Raw genomic sequence first — 15,848 nt, forward strand, 5'->3', positions numbered from 1 at the left:
ATATTCTAAATATGCGCCTCTTTTTATTTAGAATTTCAATTCTAAATAAATAGAATTGGAAAAAAATGTTGATTTTAGTTCAGGGTGCTTCCCACATCATTTTAGGAAAGTAAAACCTTAAGTGGTAAAGTGACTCAGAAACCTCAAATCCTGAATGGTTTGGGTTGGAAGGGACCTTAAAGCCCATCCAGTGCCACCCCTGCCATGGCAGGGACACCTCCCACTGTCCCAGGGTGCTCCAATCCCTGTCCAACCTGGCCTTGGGCACTGCCAGGGATCCAGGGGTAGCCACAGCTGCTCTGGCACCCCATAAAACTGACCCTAAAGATGTGGGTTTGTGAGTGCTTTGTCCCAGTTAGAGCCATTGCACAACAAAACATCAATTTATCCAGCAGGTAACGTTTCCAGGAGCGTTTTCTCCCCATGTGTACACGTGGAAGCAACACAAGAACCAAATGAAGATCCAGGTGCCACAATCATGACCAGACATTCCCCTGGACCTGGCTGGAAGAGCTCCTCAAGGAGTGAGCAGGAGGAACTCCTGAGGGGCAGTGTGAGATAACAGCCCCAGGCTGGTACAGAGGCCAAGATATTCCTCAGGCAGGTGAATCCCAGCAGGAGCAGCCCAGCTCCCAGCAGGGCCTCCTCTCCCAGCGTGTGGGGAGGAAGCTGCTGCTCTTCATCCTCGCCCTCAAGGAGCCTGGCTGGAACATTCCTGGATAAATCACTCCAGGAAGCACTTCAGCTGCTCAGGGCAGGCTGTGGGAAACAACTGCTGGCCCTGCACCTCCTGAAACCTCGGAACAAGGACTGTGGGGCCATGGGTGCCTGGGACTGCAGGGGGCAATTCTGCCACAACTCCCAGTCTGTACCACGGAGAAAGGCAAGGAGGAAGATCCTGATGGCAAAGTCACCTCCCTGGACAAGGTGGGAGGTACAACACGACCTGTTGGGGCTCCAGGGGTGCCTGGAGAGCACTCTCAGGCATGGCATTGTTTTGGGTGGTCCTAGGAGGAGCAGGCAATTGGACACGATGATCCCTAAGGATCTCTTCCAACTGGAGATACCCCATGAAGTCCAAATCGAGCCCAGACATCCCAGGAGCCTGGCAGACCTTCACACCACGCTGGGCCAAGCCAAGAGAGGTAGAAAAGAGGAAAAATAAAACCCACTCAAGACTGGTAGGTGCAGGGAGGAAAACACCAAGCTCTCCCATTCCTCTGTCACCTTCCCCATCCTGACACCCTGTGAGCCCTGCAGGTCCACTGAGGCCACGGGGACAAGCACGTGGGGCACTCTGAGCCCCCCCTCCAGCCCACCCAGGGGAGATAAGCCATCTTCCTTGGCTTCTCTTCAAGTGGCTTTGAGACAACGACTTAAGATGGTTTGGCCGGCGGCCACAGCCCCGGGAGCGACAGCAGGAGCTGGGAACGCCCCAGGGAGCCTGGGCACTGCCCCTGCAGCACTGGGAGCACTGGGAGCAGCACTTCCAGCCACCTCAGGAACTGGGAGCACCTTCCAGCCACCTCAGGAACTGGGACACAGGAGCCTCTTCCAGTCCCACCATGAACAGGAGCATCAGCCCCACTGAAAATGAAGAACTCTGCACCTACAGCGTTATCTCTGCATCTGTCATTTAAGGACACTGAAAAAAAAAAAGGCTGAGGAATAATTTTATCCCATAACTAAGTTTTAGGAGACTTGTGCAGCTCCTGTGACCTGCAGGCAGCCCCAGGAGATGACAGGGGATAAAGCTGGTGATGGCAAATCAAGGTGTGAGGAGCTCTGGCCGTGTGGCCCCTCTCACTCCTGACAGCCAAGGTCACTGCACCAGCACTGCCACTGACAGCTCAGGCCTTCTTCACAGGAAAAGGCAGGTGGGTGGCTCAAACAGTGAAGAAGACAGCAGATATTCCTCTCAGGACTTCAAGACATAACCAGCATTTGAGAACAATCCCAAGCTGCTCTGCAGAAGATACCTCGGTCTCTCAGTCCACACAAAAATTAGGAATAAATTGCAATTCCTTCCCCAAAGCACCTTATATGAGCAGCTGCACCTGGAACATCCTGAGTGCAGAGCTGATGGCAGATTCCAGAACTGGAGCTTTGCTGTGCCTTCCCCAAAGGAAGCTAGGATAAAAAACCTGGATGATCCGCTGCTCCCAATTCCTAACAAATCAAATCAGACTTGTTTTTCTTAGCCTAGTTTACCCATTTTAATCTTTTGTAGTCCTCTTACTCTGATAAAAAGAAGATTTGAATGACCAAGTTAAACAAGATGTGAGCCCTTTGGAGCAGAAAAGGCAAGGAAGGAAAGTCCAAGTGGCCAGAAAGGATAAGCCTGGAGTTCCACACCAGCCCTGTTATCCCAAACAGAACCCCAAAAATGTCTGAACTTCAATAAATACCTGAAAGGCTGGAGCCCCTCTGCTCTGGAGCCAGGCTGGGAGAGCTGGGAATGTTCCCCTGGAGAGGAGAAGCTCCAGGCAGAGCTCAGAGCCCCCTGCAGGGCCTGAAGGGGCTCCAGGAGAGCTGGAGAGGGACTGGGGACAAGGCAGGGAGGGACAGGACACAGGGAATGGCTCCCACTGCCAGAGGGCAGGGATGGGTGGGAGATTGGGAATTGGGAATTCTTGGCTGGGAGGGGTTGGGATGGAATTCCCAGAGCAGCTGTGGCTGCCCCTGGATCCCTGGCAGTGCCCATGGCCAGGCTGGACAGGGCTTGGAGCAGCCTGGGACAGTGGGAGGTGTCCCTGCCATGGCAGGGGTGGCACTGGATGGGCTTTGAGGTCCCTTCCAACCCAAACCTTTCTATGATCCTGTCTGGAAGGATTTTAACTGGCAGGATGCAAAAAGAGCAGTAATTAGCAGTAACTAGAAGGTTTATCAGAACAGGATGGGAAGGTGAGTGCATCCCAGCCATGCCTGCTCCACAAAAGTCCCCAGTGGCAGAACTCTCATCCCAGATCTGAGGATGGTGGCTGCAGTTCCCAGCACAGCTGCTCTGCTGTGCACACACAGCTGCACCAAACTCTGCTTCTGAATGAAACATTTCCTGTTGGGTCATCAGAACATCAGCTCCTACCTCACGAGCAGGTGTTCCCTGGGCAGGTACTTCAGTCCTCAGAAACTGCTTATCTGCAAGACACAAGGGAGAAGGAACTGTGTGACCACAGGGCCCTGGGATGGCAGGAACTGGGGGTGCTGGGACAGGAGTGGTGTTACTCAGAATTAACTGAGACCTGGGAGATTTTGCTGCAGCCCCCCTCCAGCGATCCAGGCAGCTTTTCTTGGTGTTCCCTCCTCAACAGGAGTAAGATCTCAGTGTTGCTGGGGTCAGGATTGAGGGAGGGGATCCTGCCCCTCTACTCAGCCCTGGTCAGGCACAGCTGGGATTTTAAAATTGTGTCCAGTTCTGGGCTCCTCAGACCAAGGAGCTACTGGAGAGGGTCCAGCAGAGGCCAGAGAGCTGTTCAGGGCTCTGGAGCATCTCTGCTGAGCACAGGCTGCAGCAGCTGGGCCTGCTCAGCCTGGAGGAGGGAAGGCTCAGAGGGGATCCCATCAATGCACACAAATCTCTCAAACTGGGTGCCAGGAGAAGGCTGCCAGACTCTGCCCAGTGCCAGGACAAGGAGCAGTGGCCACAAAGCCAAGCACACCAGCTCCAGCTCAGCAGGAGGAAGAGCCTCTCTCCATGGAGGGGCAGAGCCCTGGCACAGCTGCCCAGGGGGGCTGGAATCATCCCAAACCCAGCTGGACACATCCCAGGTGACCCTGCCCTGGCAGGGGGCTGGCCTGGGTGACATCCAGAGGTCCCCCCACATTCCAACCACCCTGTGATTGCTATTTCTGTGCTTCCTATTTCCCATCAACACTTGCCCAGCTGTTCAGGACATTCCATGAAAACTGTGAGTGACTTTTCCCTCGTTGCACACTTTAATAGGTTTCTCCAAACACAGCATTAAAGCTGAATTAACCCAGGCTGATCAGGACATGCCTGCCCTAAGCAGCATTTCAGGTGCTCAATGAATGGCTTAAGAGCTCACAGGGCCCCTGTCAGTCCCTGTCACACCTGCCCAGCCACCTGTGACAGCCACATCCCACTCACCAGCCCACCTTCATCTGCTCCAGCTGTTTTCTCTACTTTTGCCATGATTCCAGTGCAGCTGCTCCCACCAGATTTACCAGGAACCATCTCCTCACCTGGGTGTCGTGTTCCAAATTTTTCTACCCAATATTTTACATTTTGTTGATAATGTTTCTTAATTGTGAAGCAATCACCAAAAAAATTCTACCCCAGTAATTACTCCTTCTAGCCCCCTTGCAGAAGAGAACATAAACTGAGCCCCAGAGTTAAAGTATTTCAATCCACATGGAGAAATAAATGTCCAACTTGTTCTCCACCACCGCAAGTCATCAAGCCAATCTCCCAGGAAAATATCCTCTCAGTACCTGCTCAGCAGTCAGACAAACACCAATCGTGTTCCTCTCCCCAGGATGGACATTTCATGTTCCAGGGAAGTGAAATGCCAGAGCTTTTAGCTAAGTGAGGAGACAGCCCAGTGGAAAGTGTCATTTTAGCTTCAGTAAAGCACTCAGGAGTGAGAAAAGCCTTCCAGAAGAGTCCTGCTCCCTCCAGAAGGGCTGGCAAGGGGAGTTCCCACATTAATCAAGGAAAGGAGGAGTCTGGTGCAGGATTCAGCTGCACCAGGTGCTCAGAGCCTTCCCCAGAGGGACACTGCTAACACACACCACAAACCAACAGCACACCTCCTTTCTGCACACCCTTGCTGGCAGGTGAGCCACCCTGTGACAAACTGGACATCAGGGACCTTCTCTCCAGCTCCTTCCCACTGGAGAACAGCCCCATCCATCCCCTCCCAAGGCACCACAGCCCCACTGGCTGCTCCCCTGGCCTCCAGCCCACAGTTCTTGCTGTGATCCACTCTCACACATGAGATTCCAATCTCTTTGCACAGAAACCACCAAAACTTTACCTTATTTGTTAAGAAGAACAACCCAGAGACCTCTCTTTTCAGGCAGAATTGAAGAAAATGAGAAGCAGGAGCTCCTTTTTTAGTACTGTCCCAGTTCAAATGGGGCAGTGCTGGGTCAGCCTGGTAACTGTGAGATTAAATCCACCACAGGCTCTTGGTCTGGGCAAACCAACTTTTTCTTTGGTAAACTGCACCTCTGGTTGCTCTCTAAACAACCCCTGAAGGGCAGAATTCCTGTACTGTGGGGGCCTTAACTGCCCCCATTGTAAAATTGATGCTCTTTAAGTTAGGGGGTGTTCTCACTGACAAGCAGAACTGTTCAATATCTAGAAATATCTAAAAAAGAATTGCTGAAACTGAAGGTGTGGCTGCATAGATTTCTTATGTGTTGGGTCTTAAAATAATCTGAGAGACTTTACCCCATCCCCCCACAGGATAAATTGAGGAAGACTCTGGCTGTTCCAAGCCTTGCTGAACAGCAGGAGAAAATCCAGCACATCCCAACTCCTGTGGCCCATGGTTAAGCAGGACTGTTCTCCAGTTTGGAGAAATATTGAGAACTGTTTTAAGGAGTAGAGACAGCTGTCCATGCCTTGTGACCCCAAGCTCCCAACTTCCTTCCTTCCTTCCTCCCCAGCACTGTTTCCCCACAGCTGCCACGGGAAAGCAGCACCAAGGCAAAGCAGGGATCTCATTAATGCCACTCCCCACTGGGTCCTGCCTGCCACTCACCCTGCTCGTGCCCCCTGTCCCTGTAGGATCCAGTTCTACATCCTGCACCAGTAGTTCTTGTTCCTCAGCTCCTCTGCTCCCCATCTTTTAGCACAGAACATTCCAAGGGCTTCTCCAACTTCAGAGATTCCCCTCCCAGAAAAACTGCATCCCATTAAGACACTGCCTACCCCAGGTCACCAGCCAGGAACCCAGCAAACACAGCCCATCTGTGACACACCAGGTATTCCAAGGAGTTCCCAAATCATACCCACATTCCAGGGCAAGTATTAACAACTCCCTTCAGCTCTTTGTAATTTCGAAGGTTCTTACTACTTTTAGTGGCACCTACTCATCTCTGCCAGTCTGCAGTGACAGCCCCTTGGAGGATGGATGAAGTCCCAGCTCTGCCTGGTCCTGGGGAAAAGCATTGAGCCCATCTTGGTAAGCCACCCAAAAAGGACGTGAGCAACTCTCCAGATCCACCTCACAAAAGGATCACCACTGGACAGTCTCCAGTTCTCCAGTCCCAGAGACCCAGGACTTTCTCAGTGATTGCCTCAGTCCCTGTTCAGGGTGCCAGAGACAGGGAGCAGAGCAATGCCCTGGATTATCACTGCTGCCAGCCAGGTGGAATGCACTCCAGTGCCACTGAGGTTACAACAAAGAAAGAATGTGCCATTCCCCATCTCAGAAGCTCTTATCAGCTCCCTTGAACTCCCTAAACAAGCAGCACTTTCTGTTTTCCCCCCCCAAATTCAGGACTGGTGCTGTGCCTTGCAGGAGAGAGCCCCTCAACCTTGGAGTTTCCTGTTCTCTCACCCTTCAGGCCTGGCTTCCAAAGCTCTGGATAAACAGCTCCCTTTAAATAGCTCCTGTCTCCAGCACACACAGGGCATGAAGATCACTTGATAGAGAAGCCAAGAGGGGCGTTGCCCACCCCAGCTCCAACATTCCACATGCAAAGCAGTCCCAGGGTGTCGGATGCCGGCTCCAAAGGCAAAGGCTGGTGAACCCTGAGCTAAATATACACAGTGGCCATGAAATCCAGATTGGGCAGCTCAGATTTCCACCCCTGCCTCTTCCCAGCAATAACTACAACAACCTGACAAGGAGTCACAGAATGGTGTGGGGTGGAAGGGACCTTAAAGATCTCATTTCAATCCCTGCCATGGGCAGGGACACCTTCCCTCAGAAGGAAAATTGCCTTTATGGCCACAACCCCCTGCATTGTCTCCCTGCCTTGTCCCTGAACTCACCAAGATCCTAAACCAAGAGTTTATTCACAAATATATGATGGACTTTTGTCCTTCATGGGCACCACTGCCAGATACTCCATGAATTTTTGTTCAGCATCAAACTCCTGTTCCCACACTGGCATGAGGCATCTGGATAAAGCTGACAGTAAATCCTAGGAGAAATGGATAAGGGAGATGGAAAGGGGTTCAGCCTGGAGAAAAGGGGGATCAGGGGGGACCCTGTGGCTCTGCACAGCTCCTGCCAGGAGGGGACAGCTGGGATTTGGAGATCTTTTCCAGCCCAAATGATTCTGGGATTTGAAAGAGACTGCTTTTACATTTAACTCCAGGCTTTTGAGTGGAGCTTCTCCTGAGAGAAGTTCGACTAATAATTTAAAGAGTCTTCAAAACACAGGATGTATTTCCACTGCACTTGAAGAGTGAATCATTTTCTAGGGAAATATTCATGAGCAGCAAGTCAGAGCTCCACGGCAGTCACGCAAGTCCTACTGCTTGGAGAAGGAGATGATCCTCCCCAGGCCCAGGTAGGACACGGGAGGATGAAGGCCTTCCACTGCAAAGCAAGCAGATACTCTTTGGCAGCATCCACATTTCATCCTTATCAGAGGGGACAGGCTTTAAAATGAGAGTCTTGGGCAGCGATTCGGGCTGACAAAGTTAAAGGCCCGTGAGGTTCACACAGTCAGACAGGAAATAAGCAGCTGCACAAGCGGGGCTGTTTTTATAGCACCACGGATTTTGGGATGTCAGGAGCAATTTGAAAAAAAGAAACAACGTGCAATGACTCTGGGAAGTTGAGGAGTGACTCATGGGTTGCCACAGTGCCAGTGTCAAGGAGCAGCCAAGGACCTTCCCAAAGGGCTCTGGAGGGCTGGGCAGTGCAGCAAGGGCTGCACTCACCTGGGAAGGAAAGTTCCAGAAGCCAGAGCCCTCTGGTTTGTCCCGAGACAGGAGCGTGGGAGAGAATGTGTTACACATAAACTATGTGACAGGAGGCTGCAGACACCCAGAGAAGGCTGACATGAAGGACTTGGACACAAGCGATGCGAATAAAGATTCGAAGATCTTTCTGAAGTGTCAAAACAAAACAAAAAAAAAACCCTTAACATCCAGATTCACACCAAAAAGAAACCCAGCACCCAAAGCCAAGGCAGAAATTGCCCTTGGTGAGAATCAGCAAAGCCTGTCCGTGTTCAGCAGAAGCTCAATAAAAAAAGAAAGTGATTTAAGCAAGAGTGAAGTGTCTCTTTTCACAGCTGAAGGACTCTGCTGCTCACAGGACTGAATTAGCTAAAATTAGCTCTCACAGTTGCATTCTCACCAGCACCTCGAGCCTCCCGTGTGGATGAGTAGTTTTGGTGAAAGCAGCTTTCATTTGGACTCAGAGCATGCAAATTTAAGGAGAATAGTGATTTCTGACCAGCTCCTTCCATGAACATTGATGCATAAAAGACACTGACTTTCACATTCAAGTTTAATCCTCTTCTGAAATATTTATTTTTGGAACAATTCAGGGAACAGAAAGCCTTCAGCCCAGACGAACTACATCTAAAAATAGAGGGTTTAAGAATTCAGGATTTCTTCCTACTGTTCTGTCTAATCAATACAGATCCACTGTTGACTCCTGTCATCTGCTTTATTTGTCCAAGCACATCCCCACACCATCCTCTGCCAGCACTGTCCAACCTGCATCTTCTGGGATACTGCAGGCCAGAAACAGCATTTTTAATGAACTGCCATTCATAAAGACTCAGTTGGACACACATTATACAAGGAGCAGCAAGAACAGGGTCAAGTCTTGAACTATGAAATCATCGTTCAAGGCTGGAGCTCCTCCAGTGCCTGTCCTGCCTTGGCTGGGGGAGCATTAATGAGCTCTTTGATGGCAACAAGGAGAAGAAGCAGCTTCAATTATGCAAATGCCATTTGTCCACTAATGAGAGGCTCTAAGCCGACTGATGGCCTTCCTGAGATGCCTTCCTGCACCAGGAAGGAACGGGAAGGAGCTCCCCGATGCCACAGTTGAGTTAGGGTGACCAGGAACATCCTCACAGATAAAATCCTGCTCTCCACACCAGGGCTGCTACATGCAAACAGATCTGAGAGTGGTCCTGGTCCATGGCAGCTCAGGAGCAGCACCCACCCGTGTGTGGGAGAGGATTCCTGCCCGGGGCCAAAGGCTGCAAGAGGGAATCTCCTGAAATAAAGCATCCCAGCAGTACCAGAGATCACCAAACATCACATACCTCAGCAGCACAAGGGCAGCCAGAGACACCAGACTGTGAGCAGCTCTTCCTGAACCTTTTTTACATTCACATCACTCCAGCTTCCTGGGAGCTCCAGCAGTCCAGCTCACCTGGCACTACACAAGAGCAAACCAGCACAAAAGCCTCCCCAGCCTACAGCTGGAACTAACAGGGCTTCTCTCTCAGTGCCTCTGTAAAATCCAGCAAAAATGTTAATTTCTAAAAAGTCTCTCAGCCAAGGTGTAACAGGCTGTCCAACAGGTCCAACACAAGGATGCTCCTGTAACTGCACACACCACACCCAGAGCAGCAGCAGCAGGACACAGCTGCTCCCCCACAGCTCCCTGGCAAGGCTGGGGATGCTTCCAGAGCAGCCCCTGAGGTTTATTCCACCTTCACCCGGGACAAGCCCTTGCTGTGCACATCAAAGGGTCAGCAGTGCTTGGACACCCAAAACCAGAACGTGCAGGTGTGTCCTGCACCAAAGGGGCTTAGACAAAAGACACAGAGAAAATGGTGATAGAACAAGGGCTGATGGGTTTAAACTGAGAGGGGAGAGATTTAGATCAGATATTGGGAAGGAATTCCTGGCTGGGAAGGTGGGAAGCCCTGGTACAGGTGCCCAGAGCAGCTGGGTTGGATGGGGCTTGGAGCAGCCTGGGACAGTGGGAGGTGTCCCTGCCATGGCAGGGGTGGCACTGGAGGATCCTTAAGGTCCCTTCCTTTCCAACCCAAACTATTCCATGGCTCTGTATCAAACATACCCGTGCACCCCAGAATGGAGAACTCCCTAATCCCACTGGAACTGCAAAACATTGGCTTTCCTCAGCTTCGGGGAAGGAAAACCAAGAAGGAAACTGCAGGCACCAACCATGATTTTACCAAGTTACACCAAACTAAGGAATGCTGTCTGCAGTGTCAGCTCAGGCCCTGCTGTTGGCAAACAGGAGAAAAGTTTGGATTTCCCATCCCCTTGGGCCCTGCAGGCTGCCACAGACACAGCTTCAAAGCCAAACAGCTCCTGGAGAACCCCCAACCATCCCTGACATTTATTAGTGTGAGAAAGCCTGAAAATTCATGAGCCTGAGCTCTCCTCACGTTTTCAAGGCTGATGCCTGCCGGGTTTCATAACTCAAGTGCCCCAGCTGCCCATTAATATCTGCTCACCTACAGCAGGTCACAACCTCCTCCGTGTGCCTGTCCTGGAGGATGGAGGGGATTATCCCGTGGGGACGTGTGGGTGGGCAGGGAGCTGCAGGTCTCAGCTCAGCACAGCTGATGGACCTCAGTGAGCACTTCAAAACCCACCTAAGAAGGATTTTATGGGAAAGGATCCGTGCAGAGATCCGTGGGTGCTCCTGGAGCTGAGCTTTGCTCGGTGCTTGTGAAAGGAACATTTTACAGCACAGTGGAACCACTGACCTGTGCTGCTTCACCCCAACTCACAACTGCCCCAGTCCTGACCCAAAAGTACAACAGGGATTTTGGATTTATTTAACTCCCAGCTTTTCAGGTTGGAAACTTATTATTGCCGTAGATTTTGCATGGATGCTTCAGAGGAAAAAAGGAAAAAAAAAAAAAAAAAAAAAAAAAAACACAAAAAAACAGAGTTCAACAGAATACAGGCTGGCAGCGTGACCAGGACAGTGGGATAAAAGCTCTGAAAATACATGTTATTTGGTTAAAAATATATCAATATTTCCACGAAGGTCATCTATGCACACTCCTATAAACCCAAGTCTCATGCCCAGATGTGCTCTAAATAAAGAGCAGTATCTCAGCAGATCAGTGTGACAGGTTAAATGAGCTGTGTCTTTGAGGGGAAATATTTCAGATGTGCAGGAACACACCAGGAGAGTGATCCAGGCATTCCTCAAGTCCCCAGCAACCAGTCCCAGTAGAGCTGATAAACACTGTAAGATGAATCCACCCCACAGCAATCTCAGCATCTCCTCTGCTCGGGGATGGTTTTTTATGAGCTGACAGAATAGGACTGGATGGGATCTTGGGAAGGAATCCCTGGCTGGGAGGGGGGGCAGGCCCTGGCACAGGGTGCCCAGAGCAGCTGTGGGTGCTCCCTAGAAATGCCCAAGGCCAGGCTGGACAGGGCTGGGAGCAGCCTGGGACAAGGGAAGGTGTCCAGGGGTGGCATGGGATGGGATAGAAGGTCCTTTCCAACACAAATCATTCTGGGTTCTGGGATTTTGTTATTACCTTTTCCATATCAGTTTTGGGACAATGATGATACAGCAGATGCTTCATCACTCTTTTTAGGCAAAAGGATTACAACTTTTGATTTTTAAATGATGCCAGACAGCAACACAAGCAGTGTTGGAGGAATACATTAAAAATCAAACAATCTTTATTTTCCACTGCACAAATGGAGCAGGTTCAAAGTCTCAATCATCAGTTGAATTGTCTGTGAATTCTCAAGAGCAAAACCATGAATGTGGATCAGAAGGAGAAGGTAAAAAAGGCATTTACAAACAGTGCAGACACAGGACTGCTGCTGCTGCTTCAGGGCTAGAAATCACTGAGCTTCCCTGCTTATTTTCTGGAATCTCCTGCTACTGAACCAGCTGCTCCTTGCACATCTGAAATGTTAGTGACCCACAGCTCTGATTACACCATGCACCAAATCTCCCTTCTTTCTTTACACACAAGAACCTCCCTGAGCTCCTGCCTGTGGAGCAGCGGGTGCTGGGACCAGGGGACACATTCCCCTGCTGAGGACAGAGTCAAAACTGCCCAGGGCTTAAGTCTGACAGCTGAATATTCCAAATCTTGCTATTGTAGAGCCTGGGCTGCCCACTGGAGAATTACAGCTCCTCACTGTGCCTGTGCAGCAGGGGACAAGCTGAGCCTGCACTGCAGGTACTGAATGAGCACTGTAAGGCAGCCCTGGCACAGGGTTCTGCTCAGGTTGGTTCTGCTCTGCTCATCCTTCTTCTAAAAAGCTTTTCCAGGAGCCATGGCTGCTCAGCAGCACACAGAAAATACACTTTGTCTAGTGTCACAACAGGTGAACCACAGGATCAGGATTCCAGGGACACCTCCCACTGTCCCAGGCTGCTCCCAGCCCTGTCCAGCCTGGCCTTGGGCACTGCCAGGGATCCAGGGGCAGCCACAGCTGCTCTGGGCACCCTGTGCCAGTGCCTTCCACCCTCCCAGCCAGGAATTCCTTCCCAAGATCCCATCCAAACCTCCTCTCTCTCAGTTTGAACCACTCCCCTTGTCCTTTCTTAGCTGAAGTCCCTCTCCGTTTTTGTTGGCTTCTAGACTAGAGGGCATTCTCTGCTAGAAAAGTTAATAACATCCAAAAATCATTGCACAGACAACGTGAAGTGTTAGATTCAATTCAAATGAAATCCAGCCAGAATATGAGCACATTCCAGAAGTTTTCAGAGGATTTGTTACCTGAAAGTTTTCCACGGAAAAGACCAGATTAGCAAGAATTAAGCACTATCTGTGTCCTGAGATACCAAAACAACTAAAATATTAAACTCCTGATTACACAGTGACTTTGTCAGGACCCCACTGGGATCCAGCTGGGGCAGAAGTCACTCGTGGAACATCCCAAATTCTCCTGGCAAATTCAGGAGAAGCCTCAAAACATCACTTGACCTCCCCTATGTGGGGACAGTGCCTAAGACCTGACAGAACTTGCACCTCAGCTTAGGCAGAGCTTTGTTAGGTCAGCTCTGAGTGATCCCCAGCACAACCAACCCCTCTCCAGCCCAGAAACAAGAATTTGAGCACTACCAGGGTGCAGGAGAAGCAGAGAAAACCAACACTCTCCTGCTATTTCAGATTTCCAGCTAAAATCAGAGCGGATTTGTTCTGGGAGGTGCAAGCAGAAAGTGATACCTGTACCTGGGGAAAGGGGAGATGGGAGATAAAGGTCAGGGCAGTGCAGCTAGATAGGGTTAAGGTCATTAACATTTAGTTCTTTGCCTCTTAGCTCACAGATCACATTTCCAAGGCATAAAGACACTCACCTTACCCAAGCTTTTCAGACCCGGATTGAAAAACAAACCCACCAGAAAAAAAAAAGTCCATTTATAAGGGGTAAGTTTTCCTTTGTTGAAGGTGCATTGGAAAAGCAAGCAATCAGAGTAAGACTCAAAGCCATCTTGTGGATAAATTCTCGGACTGAGCTGGAACACATTCGTTTATTCTGCATCAAAATTATGGCTTTTAGGGATATTTAAGCAGTGTCACTTCTTAGGAAATTCAAGGCAACAGAGGCCAGCCCTGAAATTACCTGATAAATTCTTCAGATGTTTATTTACAACTGCAGTCGAATAATTAAGGTTTCTAAAGAAAAAAGTTTCTAAAGCCAACAACAACAAAAAAAAGAAAAACCCAAAAAAAACTGGAACAGAAGATGAGCAGTCACTTCCCGTTATGCAACTGTCTGAAAAAACAGATTTGTTCAATTCAGCATGAAAAACTGGGCTGGAGTCTGAGTACCCACCATCGGCTGCTGACAGGTTACAACAAGGTGCAGACAGCTGTGTTAAACCAGAAGCCAGGAGCAAATTGCTGCAGGCCCTGAGACAGATAGGGGAACAGACCCCAAACACACCCTGCAGAGCTCCCGGGCTGGCACTGTCACCCCCTGTCCCTGCACCCTGCCCTAAACCTGCAGGGTGCTGCTGAGCAGCTCCTAATTACAGGTTTTTTAATGGTTACAGTCCTGGCAGGACCAGCCCGGGGTGGGGAGGGCAGGAGCACCCCAGAATTAAGATTGGGAAAGAGCTCCAAGGTCACTGAGTGCACCCTGTGCCAATGCCCACCTTGTCCCCAGCCCAGAGCTCTGAGTGCCACAGCCAGGAATTCCTGGGGCACCTCCAGGGATGGGCACTCCAACACCTCCCTGGGCAGTGCCAAGGCCTGAGCACCCTTCCCATGGGGAAATTCCTGCTGCTGCCCACCCTGAGCCTCCCCTGGCACAGCCTGAGGCTTTTCCCTCTGCTCCTGTGCCTTGCTCACTGCAAACTCCTCCCAAGCTGATGCAGAGAGAGAAGGTCCCCCGAGAGTTGTGCCCTTTTACTTTGCTGCATTTTTGAGGGTCCAGTCACAGTAAACAATGAGCTGTATGAGAACCACAGGGAAAATAAAAACAAGGGAGAGATTCAGCACCTTCAAAGATTCCATCCCCACAGACCCTCTTATCCTGGGAAAGCAGAGGAGCAGCTCTCAGCCTGGCTGTGTTATCAGAGCAATGACAGCCTAAGCCCAGGGAGCTGCTGCAAGTGTTTGCTCTGATCCTTGTTCTGTGCTTATCAAGGAAAGCAACTCCTGCTCTGAAAATGCAGCAGGACCAACAGCAGTTTCCTCATCAAGATTGGAACCAGTACAAAGTGTGTTACTTCAACCCAACCAAATAAATCAGTGCAGACTCACTGCTCAAAAACCTCAAATAATGCCTTCAGAAGTCAAAAGCTTCATTAAGAAATACTGAACTATGACTGAATGAAAATGCTTCAGAGGAACCTGTAAAATTAATTTCCAGAACTATACTTAATCCACCTTATTTCTATTTCTCACAGCAATTGGAATTCAGAAACTTCTGTGGTTTAATGCACATGTTCTTACTGCAAAGACCAATTAAAAAATAATTATACTATCCAGCTTTTAATCTGGACTTAAAACTGTTCAGCTCAGACTCATTAACAACAACAACAAAAAAAAAAAAAAAAAAAAAAAAAAGAAAAAGAAAAGCCCAGCTGTTCATATGTCCATCCACACTTTCACTTGTTCCTGGCTGGGACACAAAGCCATTCCTGCCACTGGTCACTCACCCAGAGCCACAGAAAGCCAGGAGTGCCGAGGCCATGGGGTGTGGAGGGGTGTGAGACCCCACCTGCAGAGCTGCCCCAGCCCAGAGCCAGCAGCACAAGGACCTGGAGCTGCTGCAGGGCTGGAGCCAGCCTGGGAGAGCTGGGAATGTTCCCCTGGAGAGGAGAAGCTCCAGGCAGAGCTCAGAGCCCCTTGCAGGGCCTGAAGGGGCTCCAGGAGAGCTGGAGAGGGACTGGGGACAAGGGATGGAGGGACAGGACACAGGGAATGGCTCCCACTGCCAGAGGGCAGGGATGGATGGGAGATTGGGAATTGGGAATTCCTGGCTGGGAAGGCAAGGAGGGGCTGGGATGGAATTCCCAGAGCAGCTGTGGCTGCCCCTGGATCCCTGGCAGTGCCCAAGGCCAGGCTGGACACTTGGAGCAGCCTGGCACAGTGGAAGGTGCCCCTGCCATGGCAGGGTGGCAGTGGATGATCCCTAAATTCCCTTCCAGCCCAACCATTCTGGATTCCAGGATCCAGCAAAGCTCCTTCACTGCTGCATGTCCCTGCACTGCCAACACTGCACTCAGTGCTCCAGGAATGCACCCAGGAGCTGGGAATGCTCCCTGGAGCTGGGAAGGCAGTGACACTGGCCTGTGCACCACATCTGACAGCTGCAGAGGAAACAAAAGCTGTGCCAGAGCTCTGCTCCTGCAGGAGCTGGGATTTGGGTCAGCCCCACCACGAGGGATGCAGCCGCTCCCGTGGTACAGCTCAACCCCTGCCTCACTCTCCCAGAGCTTTAAAGCCACGTTCCAGTGACAGGAGAGACAAGTCTAACACACTGT

General features: G+C 50.6%; 1 protein-coding gene across 8 annotated transcripts in view; it reads right to left on the reverse strand.

Moving 5' to 3' along the window:
* MAP4 (microtubule associated protein 4) overlaps nt 1-15,848 on the reverse strand; it is a 148,839-nt gene that overhangs the window by 117,214 nt on the left and 15,777 nt on the right. For 7 of the 8 annotated variants that reach the window (XM_053936453.1, XM_053936469.1, XM_053936477.1 and 4 more), the window contains exon 2: nt 3,086-3,138. The exons of the other annotated variant lie outside the window; for it this stretch is intronic. The gene's annotated coding sequence lies outside the window, so the exon portion shown is untranslated. The remainder of the gene's footprint in view (nt 1-3,085; nt 3,139-15,848) is intronic. 8 annotated transcript variants of the gene reach the window in all.

Source organism: Vidua chalybeata, chromosome 1 (genome assembly GCF_026979565.1).
Source record: "Vidua chalybeata isolate OUT-0048 chromosome 1, bVidCha1 merged haplotype, whole genome shotgun sequence".
NCBI lineage: Eukaryota > Metazoa > Chordata > Aves > Passeriformes > Viduidae > Vidua > Vidua chalybeata.